This window comes from Xenopus tropicalis, chromosome 1 (assembly GCF_000004195.4).
Source record: "Xenopus tropicalis strain Nigerian chromosome 1, UCB_Xtro_10.0, whole genome shotgun sequence".
NCBI lineage: Eukaryota > Metazoa > Chordata > Amphibia > Anura > Pipidae > Xenopus > Xenopus tropicalis.
In genome coordinates, this window is record NC_030677.2 from 173864425 (window position 1) to 173885144 (window position 20720).

Genomic DNA, 20720 nt, shown 5'->3' on the forward strand with positions numbered 1-20720 from the left:
AGAGTTCAAAACACCCCATGTGACATTAGCCTTACAGACACCCATACAGACTGCCTCATATAAATGAAGAGGGAGAAGGCTAACTCCTATTGCCAACAAAAAGGCCACAAGGCTGGATCAGTTGGGGATTTATAATTACCCATATATTTCAGATGTCATGATTCCTCACACAAAATATAACACTTTACAAATGTACAAGTAATGGAATACTGATGGAAGTGGTCCATGGGTCAGCACAGGGACAAAAGCCTATATCCATGTATAGACTAGGTTAAAAAACTGGGTAAAGAGGAAAATCATGGCAGGGGCAAAAGGAATTTACCAGGGCCTTTCTGCAGCAATACAGCCATTTGTTTGACAAATAGCACATTCCTGAGGACATGTAAATCCCCCACAAAAAATGTTATAATTGAACAGTCTCTTTGTAATCTATAAATACCTGTCCTTCTGGTTGTTAAAAGAGTAATAGTTAGGCATCAGCATCCCCTTAACCACTTGGAATTCCTTCTCCTACTCTAACCCACTTGCCCCCCTCCCTTAGAAATCTGCTTTGGCTCTTGGCTAAGGGTAGTAACCCACGGAGCGAGTTAGTTGCCCATGATAGATCTCTGCTATCGCGGGCAACTAACCGCTCTGAAAAAAGGCTTTCCACCAGCAACAATAGAAGTCACCGATGGAAAGCCCTTTGCATCGCTTTGGTAATCAGAAGTCGTGAGAACTTTCCTCCTGCGGGCAACCTTGTACACAACAAAGGACTTTCCACCACTGACTTCTGCCAGTGGAGAGCCTTTTCGGAGCGGTTAGTTGCCTGCGATAGCAGAGATCTATCTCGGGGATTAACTCGCTCCGTGGGTCCTTGCCTTACTGAGCATGCTCAGGTCTTCTTAACTTAGCCAATGAAGTGGTGGCCATGCTGGTTTCCATAGAAACTCTGCTCCAGCTGTGCAGCTGTGTTAAAAGAACAGTAACACCAAAAAATTAAAGAGTTTTAAAGTAAATGAAATATAATGTACTGTTGCCCTGCACTGGTAAAAGTTGTGTGTTTGCTACAGTAACACTATTATAGTTTATATATAATAAGCTGGTGTAGCCCCGGGGGCAGCCATTCAAGCTGGAAAAAAGGAGAAAAGGCACAAGTTACAAGCAGATAATGCAGGGATCCCCAACCTTTTTTACCCGTGAGCAACATTCTTATGTAAAAAGACTTGGGGAGCAACACAACCATAAAACATGTTCCTGGGGGTACCAATAATAACTGTTATTGGCTATTTGGTAGCCCCTTTGATGGGGGAGATGTGCTTGGAAGCCATCATGCACACAGAGTGGTGGGCACACTGGAGGGTAGGGGAGACACTGAGGGGCATATTTATCACTGGTGATGTTGTCCATAGCAACCAGTCAGCAATTAGAAGTAAAGAAAATATCTGGTTGCTTTAATCGAATTCTTTAATCGAGTCTTTATCAATAGTCCATTTTCTTACATTACCACCTGACTAGTAATCTTCAACTACAACCAGGGCCGCCACCAGGAAGTTTAAGGCTCAATACAAGTTATTTACATACGGCCCCCATGAACACAAATGCACAGTACAACAATTTTTGGCCATGCCCCCTTTTGTGTGCACTATAAACAGCTCGTGTTAATCTATAATAAGCATTTCATTAAAAGGTTCCAAAAACTGAAAAACTAAGGGAACTCCTCAAATCCTAGTCTGCCCCTCTGTCTTTATTCTGTTTGTATTTCACTTCCCATAAAGTCTCTTATGTTCTGGCACTTTCCACTGATTGGCAGCTCTTTTCCTGTTTGCCCATCCTGCGTCTAAACCATCTTACCAATATGTCTGTAAATATATACATTTATAAACCAGAAAACCCACGTGATACAATAGTGGCCTATGGATAGTCTGTCATATAACCCACAGAGGGCTGTATTGGGTCCAGCGTGGATGGGCACACAAGAGACTGCTTTTAAACAGATTTTTTGCCTATTTTGATGTTAAACAGAGTGCAGCACATTTTCTGGATTAAAACTCTCTGGCAGGCTTTGTTTCATTCACATAGAACACGCCAACTGCTTGTTTGTAACAGACAAGAGACCAGAAACAAATATTTGCAGTTGTGTTGTAGCTACAAACCAGGCAAAGGGCATTCCCATTTTGCAAATAAGTTCTTTGCATTCTAGATATGCAGCTGTTGCATATTGAAGTCCACCAGGCACCAGTGGGTGTGAGCCATAGAATAGCATCTCCATACAGTGTATTGTAGGAACAACAGATGTCAGAGGCAGCAAAATGTTTTCATATGTGTTTCCGCATATTAAGGCTAATATCCCACAGAATGATCAGTTGCCAGCGATAAATCTCTGCTACCACATGCGACTAATCTCTCTGAAATGCCTTTCAACCGACAACAAAGGAAATCACCTGTGAAAAGGCCTCGACATTGCTTTAGCTTTCCAAAGTCACACAAAGTTTTCTCCTTCAGGCACCTTGCGCGACTTCGGAGAGCGAATGAAATTCATAAGCCTTTCCACTGGTGACCGGAGGACATGTATTATAATAAATACAGTAAGTATAATTACACAGAGATTAAGTGCCATGTGGTAAGAGACAATGTAGAATGAAGCTCCCTGCCCCATAAGTGGGTGGATAACATACAGGCATAAATTGGAGGCTAAAAGTGCACAAGGTTTGGGCATTGGCCCTTAAGTGCATGACAGTGTTTTAGAGGCGTTTACTACGGGAGTCATTAAATCACAGGGTGGTGGAACACAGGGAAGACATACAAGAGATATTGGAAATGGAAATAGTGGAATAGTGCAGCACTTACCAATAAAAAGGCAAAAAATACAGTATTCCAGTTCAGAGAACAAATGGAATTGGAATAAATAGTGCTGCAGTTAACAATAAAAAAGAAAAAAATGCAGTATTCAGGGCCACAGTAAAATAGAATTGGAATAATTAGTGCAGCAATTACCTGTGGAATAAACAGAAGAGATAATGTGGCAATTCCTAATTCCTTGTTAAACTCCTTTTAGATCAGTAGTGAATGATTCACTCTTGCTCTGCTACCCTTGCAAAAGGCACGTTTGTTGGTATATTGGCTCTAAGCCTTCTAATGTTGTAATCCACTGAGTGACTTTTTAAACAGCCAGTGTGTGATTTTAGCATGCAAATCAGCATGCAAATGCAGAGCTTGCCTCTTACAAATGCTTTCTGGCCACGCACACTGGGCTATTAGCATAGCATGCATTTATATTATGTATGTTACAATAAATAGGACAACCTGTCTAGAAATGTGAGATTTACAGTAAGGTACTGGTGGGTGTGCATATACATACACACTATACATACACACACAAGCAAACCACAAGAAGGTTATTGAGAATAGGGGTTGAAAAAGAAGGGGCTGTAGGCCCAGACTGGGATTCAAAATAGGCCCTGGTATTTAAAGGAACAGTAACACCAAAAAATGAAAGTGTATAAAAGTAACTAAAATATAATGTGCTGCTGCCCTGCACTGGTAAAAGTTGTGTGTTTACTTCAGAAAGTCTACTATAACTTATATAAATAAGCTGCTATGTAGCCATCGGGGCAGCCATTCAAAGGAGAAAAGGCATAGGCACATAGCAGATAACAGATAAAACACTATTGTATTCTACAGAACTTATCTGCTATGTAACCTGTGCCTTTTCTCCTTTTTTCCAGCTTGAATGGCTGCCCCCGGTGCTACACAGCAGCTTATTATATAAACTATAGTAGTGTTACTGTAGCAAACACACCAGTTTTACCAGTGCAGGGCAACAGTGCGTTATATTTTTATTACTTTAAAGCTCTTTCATTTTTTGGTGTTACTGTTCCTTTAAAGTACACGTTAGGTCCAAACATCCCCCCGCCAGCCCAATAAATAGTGACAGTGTCAGTCAGTGGCATGTTACAGCAACCCCTCTGGCATTTGCCCGAATCCACAGATAGTTTGTTCAAGGGGCATATAATGTTGGCACTTACAAATAAAAGTCCATAAATGTATCAAAAATCTATGCAGTATCATAACACAGTCCACATGGGTTACTATTTCCACTGAAGTGACAAGCAGAACAAAAACACAGGGTTAATGAGGCACCGAGTTTGTCAATTAAAATCAATCAACATAGTGCCACAAATCAATTTTGGAACATTTTTTTTTAATGTGTAAGCCCTTTCTTTTCTTTTACTTTTGATGTACAGTATATATCATGTTTTTTTTATTACCTAGTATTTTATAGCACTAACACATGTATTATACAAATATCTGCATAACAGAGATTAAAAACCATCTCTTTAATGGTGTCCTTAACAGTTAAACATTTAAAAATGTATGGTTGTAAAGAATAAAAGGTATAGGTTGCAAACATACATTTCTGTAGCAAAACACTCAACTAACTATTTATTTCTTTACCCAGTAGAATGAGAAGAATGTTATTTTTGCCTGTGTAAACACTACAGCCTGATACAAAGTCATCTCCCCAATTCTATTTTCACTTTTGTCAAAGCCTCTAAAGAACGGGTAGCATTCCTTGGGTGATGTCAGTTTGCCTTGTGTGAAATGAACGCACTTTGGGAGCTTTCCAGTGCCGTGGCTATATTAGAACAGATACAGCTTGATGGGAGTAATTAATAAAGGAATCCATAGACCTGCAGAAGCATAAATTACCTGTATCTGAGGACTTTCTCTGAATTAATGAGATATATAAGGCAAACTATTCTTAAAGTATAAAACATATAATTTACAAGAAATGTTTAGTTATACATCTTTCACATTATACAAGAAGGGTATATTCTATCTCTAATGTGCGTTGGCACTATAAAAAGACCAGGAAATAAGTCAAATTAAAAAAATATCCAAAAACCAGTAATACAGAAAGCTCCAAAATATGACATAATATAGAATCTATAGGGTGTGACAGTCAGACCAATGACAGCCTGTGCTATAGATTTTTTCACTCTATGAAAGGTTAAATGTTTAAAGGGGAACTATCATGAAAATGGAAATTTAATATAAATCAATTAAAAATTCTGACAATTTTCTGTATTAATCAAGTTACTCTTTTACTGTCTCCCTCTCAGCATCTGACTCTCTTTATTCTCTTTTCATACAGGAGTTGGGAATCCAATTTTAAATGACAATTAGATCCAGTTTATCTTTTAGGGGGCTCCTTTTGTCAAGAAAATGATTTAGAGCTCACTCTTCTAAAATCACCAGAAATCCTGTGTCTTTCTACATGCAAGATTTATGAAAAGTCAATTATTTTGTTAGATTTTGCTTGTGCTGGAATCATTTATTTGAGTTAGCTCTAATACATCTGCAAGGAAAAGGAGCTCCCTTAAAAGATATATTAGAAAGAAAATCTGACATCCAACTCCTACATGAAGAGAGAATGAGGAAGACGGGAGAGGGATAGTGAATATACACTTGATTATTTCAGAAGTGGTGCAGAATCTTTAATTTATTATATTAAGTTTCCTAATTTAGTATGATGAAGGTTCATTTACATTTTCATTTTTGCGATAGTTTCCCCTTTAAGGGATCTTTTGTAGGATTAAATGATCATGCTCCCACACCCATATCCCATAAACCTCATATTCCAAGTATTCTGCATAACAGATCTCATACCTGTACGTTGTGTCTCTTTATTACTGCAAACATTTTTAGAATGATCCTATACATGTAAATTTCTATATACAAGAATGTTTGCAGCATGTTTACGTTGTCTTTGATGATACTTATTAAGTAATTCAATTGATGATAGCTACAGACCAAACCTTGAGGTTTTTGGTTATTTCAGTAATATCAGTAAATAAATCAAGCCCAACTGCTTAATATAACAGTAATATTATGGGGAAAATTGTACATGCAAAACGTTGGACTGAGTGTAGAGATTTTACCTTGCAACACCCATTCTCCATTTCCAACATACCATACTCTGGTATTGAGGACCTGGGTTATCCCATTCTGCTCTATGATGGATGGATGGACAGATGGCTAAAATCAGTCTGATAGAGAAAGGATTCCAAATCAGCCAAGACATAGTATTATATATATATATATATATATATATTGTGGGGATTTAGCTGGTAGCAGCCGGTAGCGGATGGTAATCTGGGCTTCACAAACGAGACAGACATCTCTGGTTTGCAACCAAAACGATCAGGCTCCTGCCTGTGCTTTATTTTCCACAGTAAAGCAGCATATATCACAACTTGGTATTTTGCAAGTAAACAGTTCAAGAAAACATAAGTCTCACCAGACTGTAGTTTCAACAAACGGGAAACCCAAATCCTCACTGCCAGTGCCCAGCAGTCCTTTTCTGGAGTCCCAGAATCAGGGGAGCTTGTCGTCAGTCCAGCCTGCCCCTCTCAGAAACTGAACTATCTGGTCGCGACTCCCACTGCTCCCTCGCAGTGGCAGGTGGCACCCCCAGCTCCTCTGGGGGTTCCCAACACAGGCAGCGCTCCTGCACTGTGCCCTGCTCTGAGAGTGACCTTCAATTAGACCAGGCTCAACCTCCCAGTCTCTCAGAAAACTGACCTCCTGCTGCACACCCAGGCTCACTTTAAATGATTCAGGTGTTGCCTAATTGGCTCCAGCATTCCCTAATTGGCTCCAGCATTCCCTAGCCATACTTCAGGGTCCTAGCCTCTCCTGCCCTGGAGATTTAAAGGAGCCAGTACCTCAGCCTGGGTGTTATATACCTGCCATCCAACAGACAAGTCTCACTGAGACAAGCCTTTTTGTCACAATATATATATATATATATATATGGACAGAGAGCCGCACAAACAAGGACTTAGCAAAAAAAGTGAAAAAGTTTATTCAAAAAAGATCCAACGTTTCGAGTACCAACTGTACTCTTCCTCAGGGACAAACCACAGTTATATTATGGGCAAAATTGTACATGCAAAACGTTGGACTGAGTGTAGAGATTTTACCTTGCAACACCCATTCTCCATTTCCAACATACCATACTTTGGTATTGAGGACCTGGGTTATCCCATTCTGCTCTATGATGGATGGATGGACAGATGGCTAAAATCAGTCTGATAGAGAAAGGATTCCAAATCAGCCAAGACATAGTATTATATATTTATATATATATATATATATATATATATATATATATATATATATATATATATATATATATATTACTATGTGTATATACATACATTTATTCACTAACTTTTTCTAGGGTTACACGTGTTCAGATTTTATTAGACACATACCTCATTTACAAGGAAAATGAATTCCAATCTAAATCACATAAAGCCAGAAGATTGAATGCTGCCACACCTGAAATTAGCTAAGGAATGAAATTATGCATTCAAAAGCTTTAGAAATAATACATCAACTATGTAATGTTTATTGCTTCCTATCACCTCAGGGCAGTGTGTGCTGATAGAGCTGCACATACAATTTATTTATATCTGAGTTGAGCTCCACAAAAAGCATAGTTCCTTTTATTTCAGAAAATACATTCAAATAATTCATTTCAGTGTAGCTGGTGTTTTAATTAAACTAATTTGGTCTCTTCAGCAAATATTTTAATACAATTGCTATACAGTTTTATCATACTTGTTATAATAGACCTGACCTATAAACACTCGGGTTAAAAAAAATGCAAGAAGTTAAAAATTATATGAATATGTATATTAATTTATGTATATGTATAAATGTTGAAAGCTTTATTTCTATTCTAATTTTTTTTATTAAACATTTGCAGGTTTTCAGCAGTTCCTTGGGGGATGTTAGACCATTCCATAGAAGGTGTCTTGCTTATTTCCGTCTGTCTGACATGTGTATCGGGGCGTTGGATATATGTTGTATACTGGGATATTTGCAGTACATGTTGCACATATTTTTCAATTGTTTATTCCAAATTCCATTACATTTTTTGCTAACATCGGAAAGCAAACTGCGAGAAGCATAATACCTTTTAAGGAGATATGGTCATGATTTTATTTCTAAATTACACTGTTTACATAGCAAATAATTCACTCTGCCATTTAAAACTTTTTCTTGAACCAACAAATGTATTTTTTTAGCTGTAATATTGGTGTGTAGGCAGCCATCTCAGTGCATTATGCCTGAGTCTGAGCTTTCACTACACATGAAAGAGCCAGCACTACACATTACATCTGCTTTGAGGTAACCTATTGTTTCTTCCACTCTCATGTAACTGAAGGAATCCCAAGCCAGACTTGGATTTATTACTATTGAGGGCTATTTTCATATGTGCTACTAAGCAGTAAAGTGTGACTGAAGTTTATCAGAGTACAGGTTACATGGCTGTGGCACCCTGGGAAATGAAGAATATGTGTCAGGAACGCCAGAATTAGCTGTCCCTGGTGTTTGCGTCAGTCTCAGCGCATGTGCGGCGGTTCACAAGCGAATTTGCGTACGGGTGTGCGTACTTTGACGCACACACTTCAGCACAGTCGTGCTCACATTCTGCTGCATTCAAACAGAGCGTAACTAGATGCTGAGGCCTGCAGCTCACTGCGAAGTGATCGTCTGGTTAGACACTGCGCATTGTTCCTGTTCTGATTCCTGTTGTGACCTCAGCCTGTTCCTCGGTTCTGATTTCTGCCTCACAATTTGCTGTTCACATTACCAGGTTTGAGTTCCAGTGAGAGGTGTAGGAGAAGCTATTTCTTCTATCAATTAATCTGATTCGGTGAGTCTGACAATATGGCTAGCACCATGTGAAATTTCAAAATAGAATATTTAAAAAAATCTGTTTATGTTTTTGAAAAACAGATTTCAATGCAGGATTATTCTGCTGGAGAAGCTCCATTAACTGATATATTTTGAAAAAAACATGTTTACCCATGACAGTATTCCTTTAACATTTCTGAAGTGGATTATAATCAGTGTACTGCCTTCTAATTCTAAACTGCACTCCATACTCTTATAATCAGTTTTCTAAACTATATGCTATCCTCAGAATTATGTACTCATGCAATTTTAACTATGGATTCACCTGAGTTGGATCAGAGGCAGAACATGGAGGTATTATGATAAAATCCAGGCTGGGTGGCAATCTTAGCAGCTCCACTGTAAAATCCCCCTATGCACAGAAACCTATAATCCCTCAAATGTGGAGGGTGATTTTTCTGCAGATTTACAGCAAAGCACTTTGTGCTGAAACCAATACTTTACATCAAATGCATAGCTGCCAAAAATAGTTGTGTGCATTAACTAAAAATATGACACAGAGAAAGTGTTTAATTACAGGTGGGTGTGTTGCTAGATTCTCCACAGTAAAATCGAAATCTTCTGAGAAGACCCGTCATTCTTCTCAAAAGAGAGAAGAGGTTCTAGAGTAGTTCATTAGGAAATTGTGAAGCAAACATACCTCTGCCACCTTGTGGCAAGGAACCTAAGAGCAATATACAAAGAACCAGCCAGCATTTTCATAAATAAAACAGTCTGAATACTTTGGCACTCTTCACAGCTGTCCAGAATATGAATGTAACATAAAGTAGAAAAACAACATTGTAATGCCGTTCTGAGCTGCTGTGGGAGAAAATCAATAGCTGAGCCTGAGATGAGACATTATGATGGTTTTGTGTATGTCCCAACCAGGAGAATGCTAATTTTATTCTGCCCAGATACAAGCAGCTATACAATAAGGGGCTACTAACTGACAGATGTATTCTCTGGGCATTTGCTTTCCTTCTGGATAACCCAAGAGTAGGGCCAAACACACTGGTCAAGTAGGGAGCCCTTTGTGCAAAACTTGAATATTATGCCATTGCTGTTTCCCCCTTTTCCCCCCTTAGTAACTGCATTTTCATTTCAACATACATGCATTATCTTATTATGTAAGGTAAATTTGGTTCTGCTTAAAGCAGAACTAAAGCTAACTAAAAAAAATAGCCTAGAAATGTTATACATTATGTTTTGTGCTCCTATACCAGCCCAAAGCAACCACAGCCCTTTAGCAGGGAAGATCTGTGCCTCCAAAGATGCCCCAGTACCTTGCCATCTCCTTTTCTGCTCACTCTCTGCACATGCTCTGTGCTGCTGTCACTTAACTGAGCTTAGGGGCCGATGCACAATATAATGCATACATAGAATATAAATGTAACAATTTAATGCTGATTAGTAATTCATTCAGATTTACATTATATGGCAGCTCTGAAACCAGTTCAATTAGCATCAGAATTTAATCATCAGCCCATTAGGATTAGCTTATATGACAGACAAACCTCATTTTCTGCTTGATAATTTGCAATGACCCCTAAGCTTAGCTGTAACAACTGTAAAGACCTATATCATTACTACTATAAAGATGGTGAAACTTTAAGCTAGTGCAGTCAGTTTAGTATATAAAATATGGCATTTCTAGCTATATTAATCTATACAGTTTAGTTCTGCCTTAATTATGCTCTTCCAACAATTGAGCCATACAGCCTTATTTTTCTCTCCATTCATTAATAGGTATGAAAGCCACATCTAAATGGGTGGCGGCAGGTTACCTTACATCAGCTTAATTGCCTAGGAAGTCTTGTCTGTTTTTTCTGTTAATAAAAATATTCGTGTAAGAATTCTGTGCATTATTAATCAGGGCCACAATGTTAATAGAAGTGCTTTCAGTTAATTGCTGCATGCACTGCTCTCATGTCTCAGTGATTTCTTTTTCCTGACAACTGTCCGTGGTAATCGATTCATCTTAAGAGTTAGACGAAATATAAATACTGATTTTATGATTTATTGTAATAAAAGATGACGGTATTTTAAATTGCAGGGTTTAGAGACTCTATGAATCATAAAATGTTAGGGTTTTTGACTGCTATGCATACATATTTATACATAGAATGGTGTAAATAAAGAATATTTTCTTTTAACAAATCAATAATATTTCAAATGAGTTGTTGTTGTTAAAGAACATTTTGAAGGAATCAAACATTTGCATAGATTTTTCTATTTATAAAATAAATATTCTGTTCTGTTTAAAGGAACAGTAACACCAAAAAATGAAAGTGCATAAAAGTAACTAAAATATAATGTGCTGCTGCCCTGCACTGGTAAAAGTTGTGTGTTTACTTCAGAAAGTCTACTATAATTTATATAAATAAGCTGCTATGTAGCCATGGGGGCAGCCATTCAAAGGAGAAAAGGCACAGGCACATAGCAGATAACAGATAAGTTCTGTAGAATACAATAGTGTTTTATCTGTAATCTGCTATGTAACCTGTGCCTTTTCTCCTTTTTTCCAGCTTGAATGGCTGCCCCCATGGCTACACAGCAGCTTATTATATAAATTATAGTAGTGTTCCTGTAGCAAATACACCAGTTTTACCAGTGCAGGGCAACAGTGCATTATATTTGTATTACTTTAAAGCTCTTTCATTTTTTGGTGTTACTGTTCCTTTAAGACCCCAGTGAAAAGTCATGCTTCTAACTTTTTTTTAAAAAAAAATAGGCATTGTGCTTAAAATATAGATTTGTACCCAAGTACTTCAAACAGTTGGATAATTTTTTATGATGTTAATGACATATTCAGGTATTAGCCAAGTTATTCCCTTCCATCCAGAAATGTACAGCAAATAGCAGGCTGGTAGACCACATGAGCCAATAGCCTTGCCTCTCTGCTCACACACCCATGCTTGGTGACTTCAAGCACACGGGGTGGGGGGGGGGGGCAGCTTGAGGTGATAAGCAGCAGTGGGGCCAAAAGAGCCCGGACTGGGCACAGGCAAAAGAGGTCCGTGCCTAGCAGCCCCCCACCATTGTGCTCTAGACAGATGTATCTACTGCCTACCCCTAGCCCTGCAATGGCCAATTTGAATACTGATTACACTTCCACATTGATTTGCAAGGATACAACTACTTTTGACAATGCATTGTGCCCCCCTCTTCATTTGTTACATTTTTGCTCTTTTCAGCCACATAAAGTTAGGAACATTTGAGAAACTTATTTACCTGGGCTAGCTCATTATTAGTCCACCACCAACTTTTCTGTTATTCAGCATACATATAAAGTTAGGGTGGTGGTATATTAATGGGTATGCTTTCAAGGATTTGGAGACAGAAGCATCAGTTTTATCTGCCAAGCCAGCATGATGTATATTAACTTTGTTGTTTGTTGTTCTCTCTATCAATAAATTCAGTAGCCTTGATTGGAATATCTTGTTCAGAGAGCTGGGTAATTGAAAGACTTAAGCTGGCCATGGACAGGCAGATAGTTGGCCCGAAGGCCAAACTATGGTTTCATTCCAGTTTGGCACACTGTTTTTGTGGCCAAATTGGGTACATGTTTGCTCATTTAAGATGCTTACAATAAGAGTGGATCTTAATATGTATGTGATAGATTAACCTCCATTTGTAATGAAAGGCACAAAGTTTGCCCAGGTTCAGTAACCCATAGAAATCGGATGTTTGCTTTAATGCTACTTGCCAATTGGTGATTGGTTACTATAGGTCATTGATCCCCAACCAGTGGCTTGGGGACAACATGTTGCTGACCAACCCCTTGGATGGTGCTCCCAGTGGCCTCAAAGCAGCTGCTTATTTTTGAATTTCTGGCTTAGAGGCAAGATTTGGTTGCATAATAACCAGGAATAATGACAAACAGAGCCCTCTGTAAGCTGCCAGTCCACATAGAGCTACCAAATAGCCAATAACAGGCCTAGTTTTGCACGATAAAAACTTTTTTTATGCTTGTGTTGCCAGCGCCGGATTTGTTGTTGGGTCGCCCCGAGGCCGCCTCCATTCACCCCCCCCCCCACGCGCATTCGGGACCACCCCCTCCACGCATGCGCATTAGTGCTCCCATTTTTACTCACATACGGAGCAGTGGGGAGAGGTCCCCATTGCTCCGTATGTGAGCAAAATTGCTGTGCGTCTTGGGCGGCATGCCTCGCCACAAATCCTGGCCTGTGTGTTACTCCCCAACTCTTTTTACATTTGAATGTGGCTTATGGGTAAAAAAAGGTTTGGGATCCCTGCTATAGATTATTAGACCCTTAGCAAACTTTTATTACATTACCCATAGTTGGCTATTCATTGCACTCATGCTAAACAAGGGTTTTCTTACATCGGGGCAAATTAAGCTGCAGATGAAACCTTAGGATCAGGTTGGGACCATAGCACCAGTAAAAGAGCTTTTGTTGCCACTATTCATGAGTGTTTTATGTTGATCTTAATTATAGTCTCTTATAGCTATGGCTTCAGTTTAACAAGTATCTAATTGCCATTTGTTTATTGGACCTTAATTAGGTTAGTTTATGTAAGATAAAAAAGGGAAAAACTCTTTTAGTTTTAGTGTAACATTATTAATGTTTGAAGGTAAATCTAAGGCAATACAGTCATTTAACAAGCAGGGTCTGGATGCAACATGTGAATTAAAATAGAACTAGTGAGGGCACAACATTTTTCACCAGGCATGGATTTGTGGTGAATTATCCTGTTAACATAACATTTATATGCACATTTCCTCCCCTGAAGAAAAGCACACATGAATTACATTTCCTTATATAAAGAATATACCCATGATAAGTAATGATTTGTAGTATTAGTAGTATCCTAAATAGTAACTTACAATATGGGGCCCATTTACCAACATTCACTGTTTTTTCTGTGATTTTTTTTTTTTGCGCTAAAATTTTGTGTACTTCTTTTGCCATTTATTATGCATCAAAACCAAGAAAAATACGCCATGTAAAAGCTGTCAGGGCCATGTAGAAGTCAATGGGAGTTGTCCAATGCACTATTTTTGTGGTCCTTTTATTTTGAGGTATTTGAGTTATTTGTATTTTTGGGGGAAGCTATTCAGGCTATTTAAGTGATATAAACTTTACAAATCAAGGTTTTTACATTATTATTATGCATTTCCACATACGCATTTTTTTAAATAAACAAGTAGGCACTGGTGCTTTTTTTAACAATGGGTTTAGTCATAGCAGAAAAAACATATAATATATCCATTATCTGGAAGCCTATTATCCAGAAAGCTCCGAATAATGGGAGGACCATCTCCCAAAGTTGGTAAGTACACCAAGATTTGTAGGAAAATGTAAAAACCACTAAACAAATTTGAGAGTTTTTTTTAGTTTTTATTCTGCATTTTAATTTTTTTCTCCAGTTGCAATGACATTGAGGTGAGTGTGCCAGATCATGCAGCATTGTGTTTGATTCGGCCGGCACCTTGCTTCCTGTTTTCCAAGGCAGGCACAACTGACGTGAGGCTAACTTATTAAAATTCTTTTTTGAGTATACTTTGTATTTTTTCCTACTTTGATTAACCTCAAATCTAAAAAAAAACCACGTCACCTTATTTATTAAAATATCCAAATAAAAAAAATGCAATAGAATAAAACTGTAAATATAAAATTTTGCCTAATGAGAGAACACGTAATTGTAACCAACTTTCCAACAATCACTCATGGCAGCTATATGACTTCATTACAGCCCCCCTGTTATAAAATAAATATCAACCATTACCCAAATGTATTCTTTTTAACACAAAAGCAAAAATTGCAAGTGTTGATGAATAGGGGCAGATTTATCAAAACGCTAGTTCGAATCCCGAATGGGAAAAATTCGGATTGGATACAATAATTTCTGATGATCGCAAATATCACGAATATGCTTACAAAAAAATCGTATTAGTCACGATAATATCGTATTGGCGATCCGAAAGTCACAAAATTTGTGTCGTAAAATGCAAGAAAACCATTCCGACTTTGATCCTTCTGTGCACGATTTTGGAAGCCTCCCATAGGAATCAATGGCACTCTGCAGCTCCAACCTGGCCCAAGGAAAGTCTCCCATAGGGCTCAATGGCACTCTGCAGCTCCAACCTGGCCCAAGGAAAGTCTCCCATAGGGCTCAATGGCACTCTGCAGCTCCAACCTGGCCCAAGGAAAGTCTCCCATAGGGCTCAATGGCACTCTGCAGCTCCAACCTGGCCCAAGGAAAGTCTCCCATAGGGCTCAATGGCACTCTGCAGCTCCAACCTGGCCCAAGGAAAGTCTCCCATAGGGCTCAATGGCACTCTGCAGCTCCAACCTGGCCCAAGGAAAGTCTCCCATAGGGCTCAATGGCACTCTGCAGCTCCAACCTGGCCCAAGGAAAGTCTCCCATAGGGCTCAATGGCACTCTGCAGCTCCAACCTGGCCCAAGGAAAGTCTCCCATAGGGCTCAATGGCACTCTGCAGCTCCAACCTGGCCCAAGGAAAGTCTCCCATAGGGCTCAATGGCACTCTGCAGCTCCAACCTGGCCCAAGGAAAGTCTCCCATAGGGCTCAATGGCACTCTGCAGCTCCAACCTGGCCCAAGGAAAGTCTCCCATAAGGCTCAATGGCACTCTGCAGCTCCAACCTGGCCCAAGGAAAGTCTCCCATAGGGCTCAATGGCACTCTGCAGCTCCAACCTGGCCCAAGGAAAGTCTCCCATAGGGCTCAATGGCACTCTGCAGCTCCAACCTGGCCCAAGGAAAGTCTCCCATAGGGCTCAATGGCACTCTGCAGCTCCAACCTGGCCCAAGGAAAGTCTCCCATAGGGCTCAATGGCACTCTGCAGCTCCAACCTGGCCCAAGGAAAGTCTCCCATAGGGCTCAATGGCACTCTGCAGCTCCAACCTGGCCCAAGGAAAGTCTCCCATAGGGCTCAATGGCACTCTGCAGCTCCAACCTAGCCCAAGGAAAGTCTCCCATAGGACTCAATGGCACTCTGCAGCTCCAACCTGGCCCAAGGAAAGTCACAATACCGAAGCTTGAATGAATCCGAAACTTTTGTACTCATTGCGACAATACGATTTTGTCGCTTTTTTTTACGCACAGTGCGAAAAGTTGCGTTAAATAACGAAAAAATCTGTGAAAATATGCAAGGTACGAAAAAGTCACAGAAAACACGAATGGTCCGATCGAACCAACGATCGGGCGATTTGTGGATTGATAAATCTCCCCCATAGACTTATGCAAGCATAGATGAGTGCAAGCAGCTGCAATCACTTTACCGCAAAATTCTGCACCCATTTTTGCCTAGCACTGCACCTTGTGTGATCAGATGTAGAGAGTGTCCTCTTGTAGCCTGCGTAGCCTTCATAATAAGTAGAATTGATGATTTATTTCAATTGTAATAGTAAAATGTACAAATAGCCTCTAAGAACAGGACAATTCTCTTCTCAATACCTATATTTCCAATATAGTCGAGTGTATGTGGCCATACTAATCTCTTCCTATCTTCTAGATAGCTAGATATACACTGTACATTTATGTTGCTAGTGGAGACAATGAAAGTAACAATATACACTATATATTTTTAGTGATTTGAAAGTCATTTATAATCTTTTTTTATTTATGGCATACATCAGTTACAAACAGTTCCACTGTACTGAGCAATAAAACCACAAGCCAGTCCATTTTTCTTTTTCATTTTTAAGGGGAAGACTATTTGTAAAATATGCATACACAATGCCATGCAATAGATACCATATTGTGTATATCACATTGAGAGTCAATAAGTGCAGGGGGACTGGAAAAAGTAGTGTTGATGTTTATTTTATAAGAGGGGGTCTGTAATGAAGAAATATAGCTGCCATGAGTGATTTTTGAAAAGTTGGTTCAAATTACTATTTCTCTCATTAGGCAATATTTTATTTTGGGTTGCTAATTTTTTGCTATTACACAAAATTAGGAGATTAAGGAAAATTAATTTACAAAGTTAATGGAAAGGAGAGAAAGATGAGGATTAGATGGTCCCCATTGTTATAGAATTATTTGTGACAATATGAAAGTTAACGGTCTTACTAGAAGGCATTGGGGGAAAACTATAACCACAGATTGAATACTTAACCAACAGACAGTTTATATCTTGTTAAGTGACCTATTAAAGAATCTTACCAAACTGCAATATATAGATCAGTAAATATTGCCCTTTTACATCTTTTATTGAATAATAAAACTGTAACAGGAAGTAGTGTGGAAGCAAAAGGCTGATGGGGCCTAGCATGTATGTGTGCCTTGGCTTGTTTGTGTGCACTGTGACTCCTATGATCCCAGGAGGCGGCCCTTAATTCTTAAAATGGCAATTTTCTATTGAGCATTACCCAGTAGCACATACTACTAAAAAAGTATATTTTTATGAAAATGGTTTATTTAGATGAAGCAGGGTTTTACACATGACCTGGTTAATGCAATATATTTTTATAGAGACCTACATTGTTCAGGGGTATAGTTTTCCTTTAAAACTGATAAAGGTAAAAGTTTTTTTTCTGAGAAATAAACCAATATTATAACTCTTATTATAACAGTGCTAGGCAATAACCCAGGGGGTAGTGATAGTGAGAAAGGAAGCATGTTTTTGTTTCAAGACCAAGTGCGCTCTAAGTACTTAAAGTAAAGGATCTCTGTATTCATTCAATAGACTAAACAACTATTATTTATTAATTTTATACATATATATACTGCTGTGGTATTTTGGGGGTATCATATCCTTCTCTTTAAGACCCTGATACCTTTTGCACCACATGAAGGTCTGGATGGATTTTAGAATCTTACAAATCCTTACAGGGAGAGGTCTAACAACTAGGGATAGACTGTATATATATCGTAAGTATATGCTTCTTAGTCATCCCATCCCTAAAAAAAATTGAAAAGTGGAGAAATATTACAGGAAAGTAAAAATGGCTCTTAGAGGCAGAAACTATTCCCTGGTTCAATTGTATGGGCAACATGAAATGCATTTAAGAGACTAAAATGACAGGCTTATACAAGATTAAAGGAAAGAAAATAGAAGAGGAAAGAAGTGACCTTTTTGTTTTCCACACATCACATACCAAAATAAATGACATTTTACTGCTGGAAGTTAACCTGAAGTATTATTTGAAAAGTTTGAATTTGATCCTGCTTAGAAAATGGAAAAGATGGAAAATGATCTAGAGCCCTGGTGATCCCTTGACACTGCAACATATGCGCTCAGAGTTCTATCTGCTTTCATCCTCCGTACGAGCGAACCATTCCAGTGACAAGTCTGAAATGCACTTACAGCCGGCATCACCTCAATCTGCTACTTATTAACATCTCTCTTCCCCATGACATACAGTTGTATTGAATGAAAGCTGGAAGTGCAGAATCTTTTTAAATATTTGTAAATTATTTGTAAGTTGTTATACATTTTTTCCTGCCATGAAAGGTAACATAGAGACACCCCCTCATGCTGCTACTGGATGTTTCTTGATGTAGGGTATCAGAAACATCTTATTGTTGAAGAAATCTAGTGTCCATGTCAGGCAATGGATATCATGGTCAGAATAATTAATGTGTCTTTCAATGCACTAGTGATGTGCGGGTGTGTATGGATTGAGCTCTTCCTTCCACCCTAAACCAGCCCCCCCCCCCCATCCCACATATGTCCTTACTATGCCCGGCTTTCACCTCCAGCAGCCTCTATTTATAGGAGCACACCTGCCGTGCCCCACCCCCTTTGTGACCTCAGTGGTGGGGTGGGGCGGAAGAAGTGGAAAGCCATGTCAGGTTGGTTAATAACAGGTGGTTAGGGTCAGGTGTGGGTTTTTAAGGAATGATAAATTATTAAATTTTTACGTTTTTTAAGCATAAATGTGTATTGACAACGTCTATATTCTATATTTGTGCCTCTCCCATTGCACTTTAGAGCTCTCTAAAGTATGTGGCACAAACGTAGTTACACATGTAAAGGTAGCCATACTTAAAGGGTTGTTCACCTTATAAATTCACTTTTAGAATGATGTAGAGAGTATTAATCGCCAATTTGCAATTGGTCTTCATTTTTTATTATTTGCGTTTTTTTAATTATTTAGCTTTTTGGTCAACAGCTCTCCAGGTTGGAATTTCAGCTGCTATCTGGTTGCTATGGCCAAATGTAACCTTGCAACCAGGCAGCAGTTTGAAAGAGAGACCGGAATATGAATAGACAAGAGCCTAAATAGAAACATACTGTAAGTAATACAAGTAACAATAAAATTGCCTCAGTTGTAGAGCAATAATGTTTTAGCTGCAGTGACCCCCATTTGAGAGCTGGAAGGAGTCAGAAATGGAAGGCAAATAATTCAAAAACTATAAAAATTAGGACCAATTGAAAAGTTGCTACGAATAGGCCATTCAATAACATACTAAAAGTTAACCTGAGGGTGAACCACCAATGTAAGAGCAACTCTTTTGGACACTACCTTGTGCTGGCCCATATAATGCTGAACCGTTCAAGCCAATATGCGCTTGGGGCAGCCTCTGGGCACCGCAAACCCATATCTGGCACTAAGCGCAGTTTAAATGTTTGGTAGGTCTATGACATCTTATCCTCTCTCCTGCTGGCCAGCCCACCAGAACACAATGGTGGTGCAAATTCATAATATATACAGTATTCAGCCAAATCCCTTATGATCGATTCGGGGGTTCGGCCGAACCCGAAAAACTGGGTTCGGTGCATCCCTAATAGTAATATAGGTATGGGATCCATTTTCCGGAAACCAGTGGGAAGACCTCCCATAGAGTCTATTTTAACTAAATAATTTTAATTTTTAAAAATTATTTCCTTTTCCTCTGTAATAATAAAACAGTATTTTGTACTTGATCCAAACTAAGATGTAATTAATCCTTATTTGAGCCAAGCAATGCTATTGGGTTTATTTAATATTTGAATTATTTTTTAGTAGATTTTTAGTATGGTGATCTAAATTATAAGTAGATTCCTTATCTGGAAAACGTAAGGTCCCATACCTGTATAATACACATGAATATCAATTATATTAAAGTAGATCTTTAGAATTGGTGCTTAGTAATGTTATCAGTTATAATTGGTACTCCCTGTTGTACAGTATGAGGATATTACAAGTCGCCTCAGAGTTCCATGACATGTACCATGACCATGTATCTGCCTGTTGTGTACTTGCACTCCTGTAACAAGATAATACTCAAAATACCTACAATTTCAAAGATGACCTGTTTTTAATAATATCATAGATATAATAATCTTGTAATGTGTGTAGTGCTGCCACTGAATTGAAAAGCCAATGTCTTCAGGGCGACAGTACCAAATGTATAATTTTATTGGGTCTTATTGAGTAGGAGAATTTCTACTCCTACTGCATAAGTTCTTTACCACATCTTTAAATATAGCTATGCTCACTAAAGGGGCCAGTAACAAAGGTGACACTTGTGATAAACCATGGATATTTCACCTGCCACGCTTACCTCATTGGTAAACAAGAAGTTTGAAGAGTCTGTGGTATCAGGAAGCCAAAGAGTCATAGAATAGGCAGAGGTAGGGGCAGGCAGGAGGTAAAGCTGAGGGCAACCAGGGGATCAATTAGGAAAAGAGTCAGGAACAATTCGAAGTGAAACCAGACAGTTAATAAGGAAAAGGGTCAAACTAGAGGAACACAAGGACAGGAATGCTCAGTGTCAGCCAGGAAGAACAATGACCACACACTGTACAGAGACCCTATTTAGGTGCTGTGCGCATGCATCAAGTTGCGTGCAGGAATGCATCAAAGTTCACGCATGTAAACGTTGCTGCATCTAAATGTTCGCACCCATACACAACAATGCTGGAGAACTGATGCCCATGCACTCAGCATTCCACAAGCCCGGCATGTAGTGACTGATAGCACCTTAATTATTAGGGACCGCTGAAATTCTGAGGAATAATGCTGCATTTAAGACCAAAAAACGTGGTGATTTGAATCTGAATTTTGC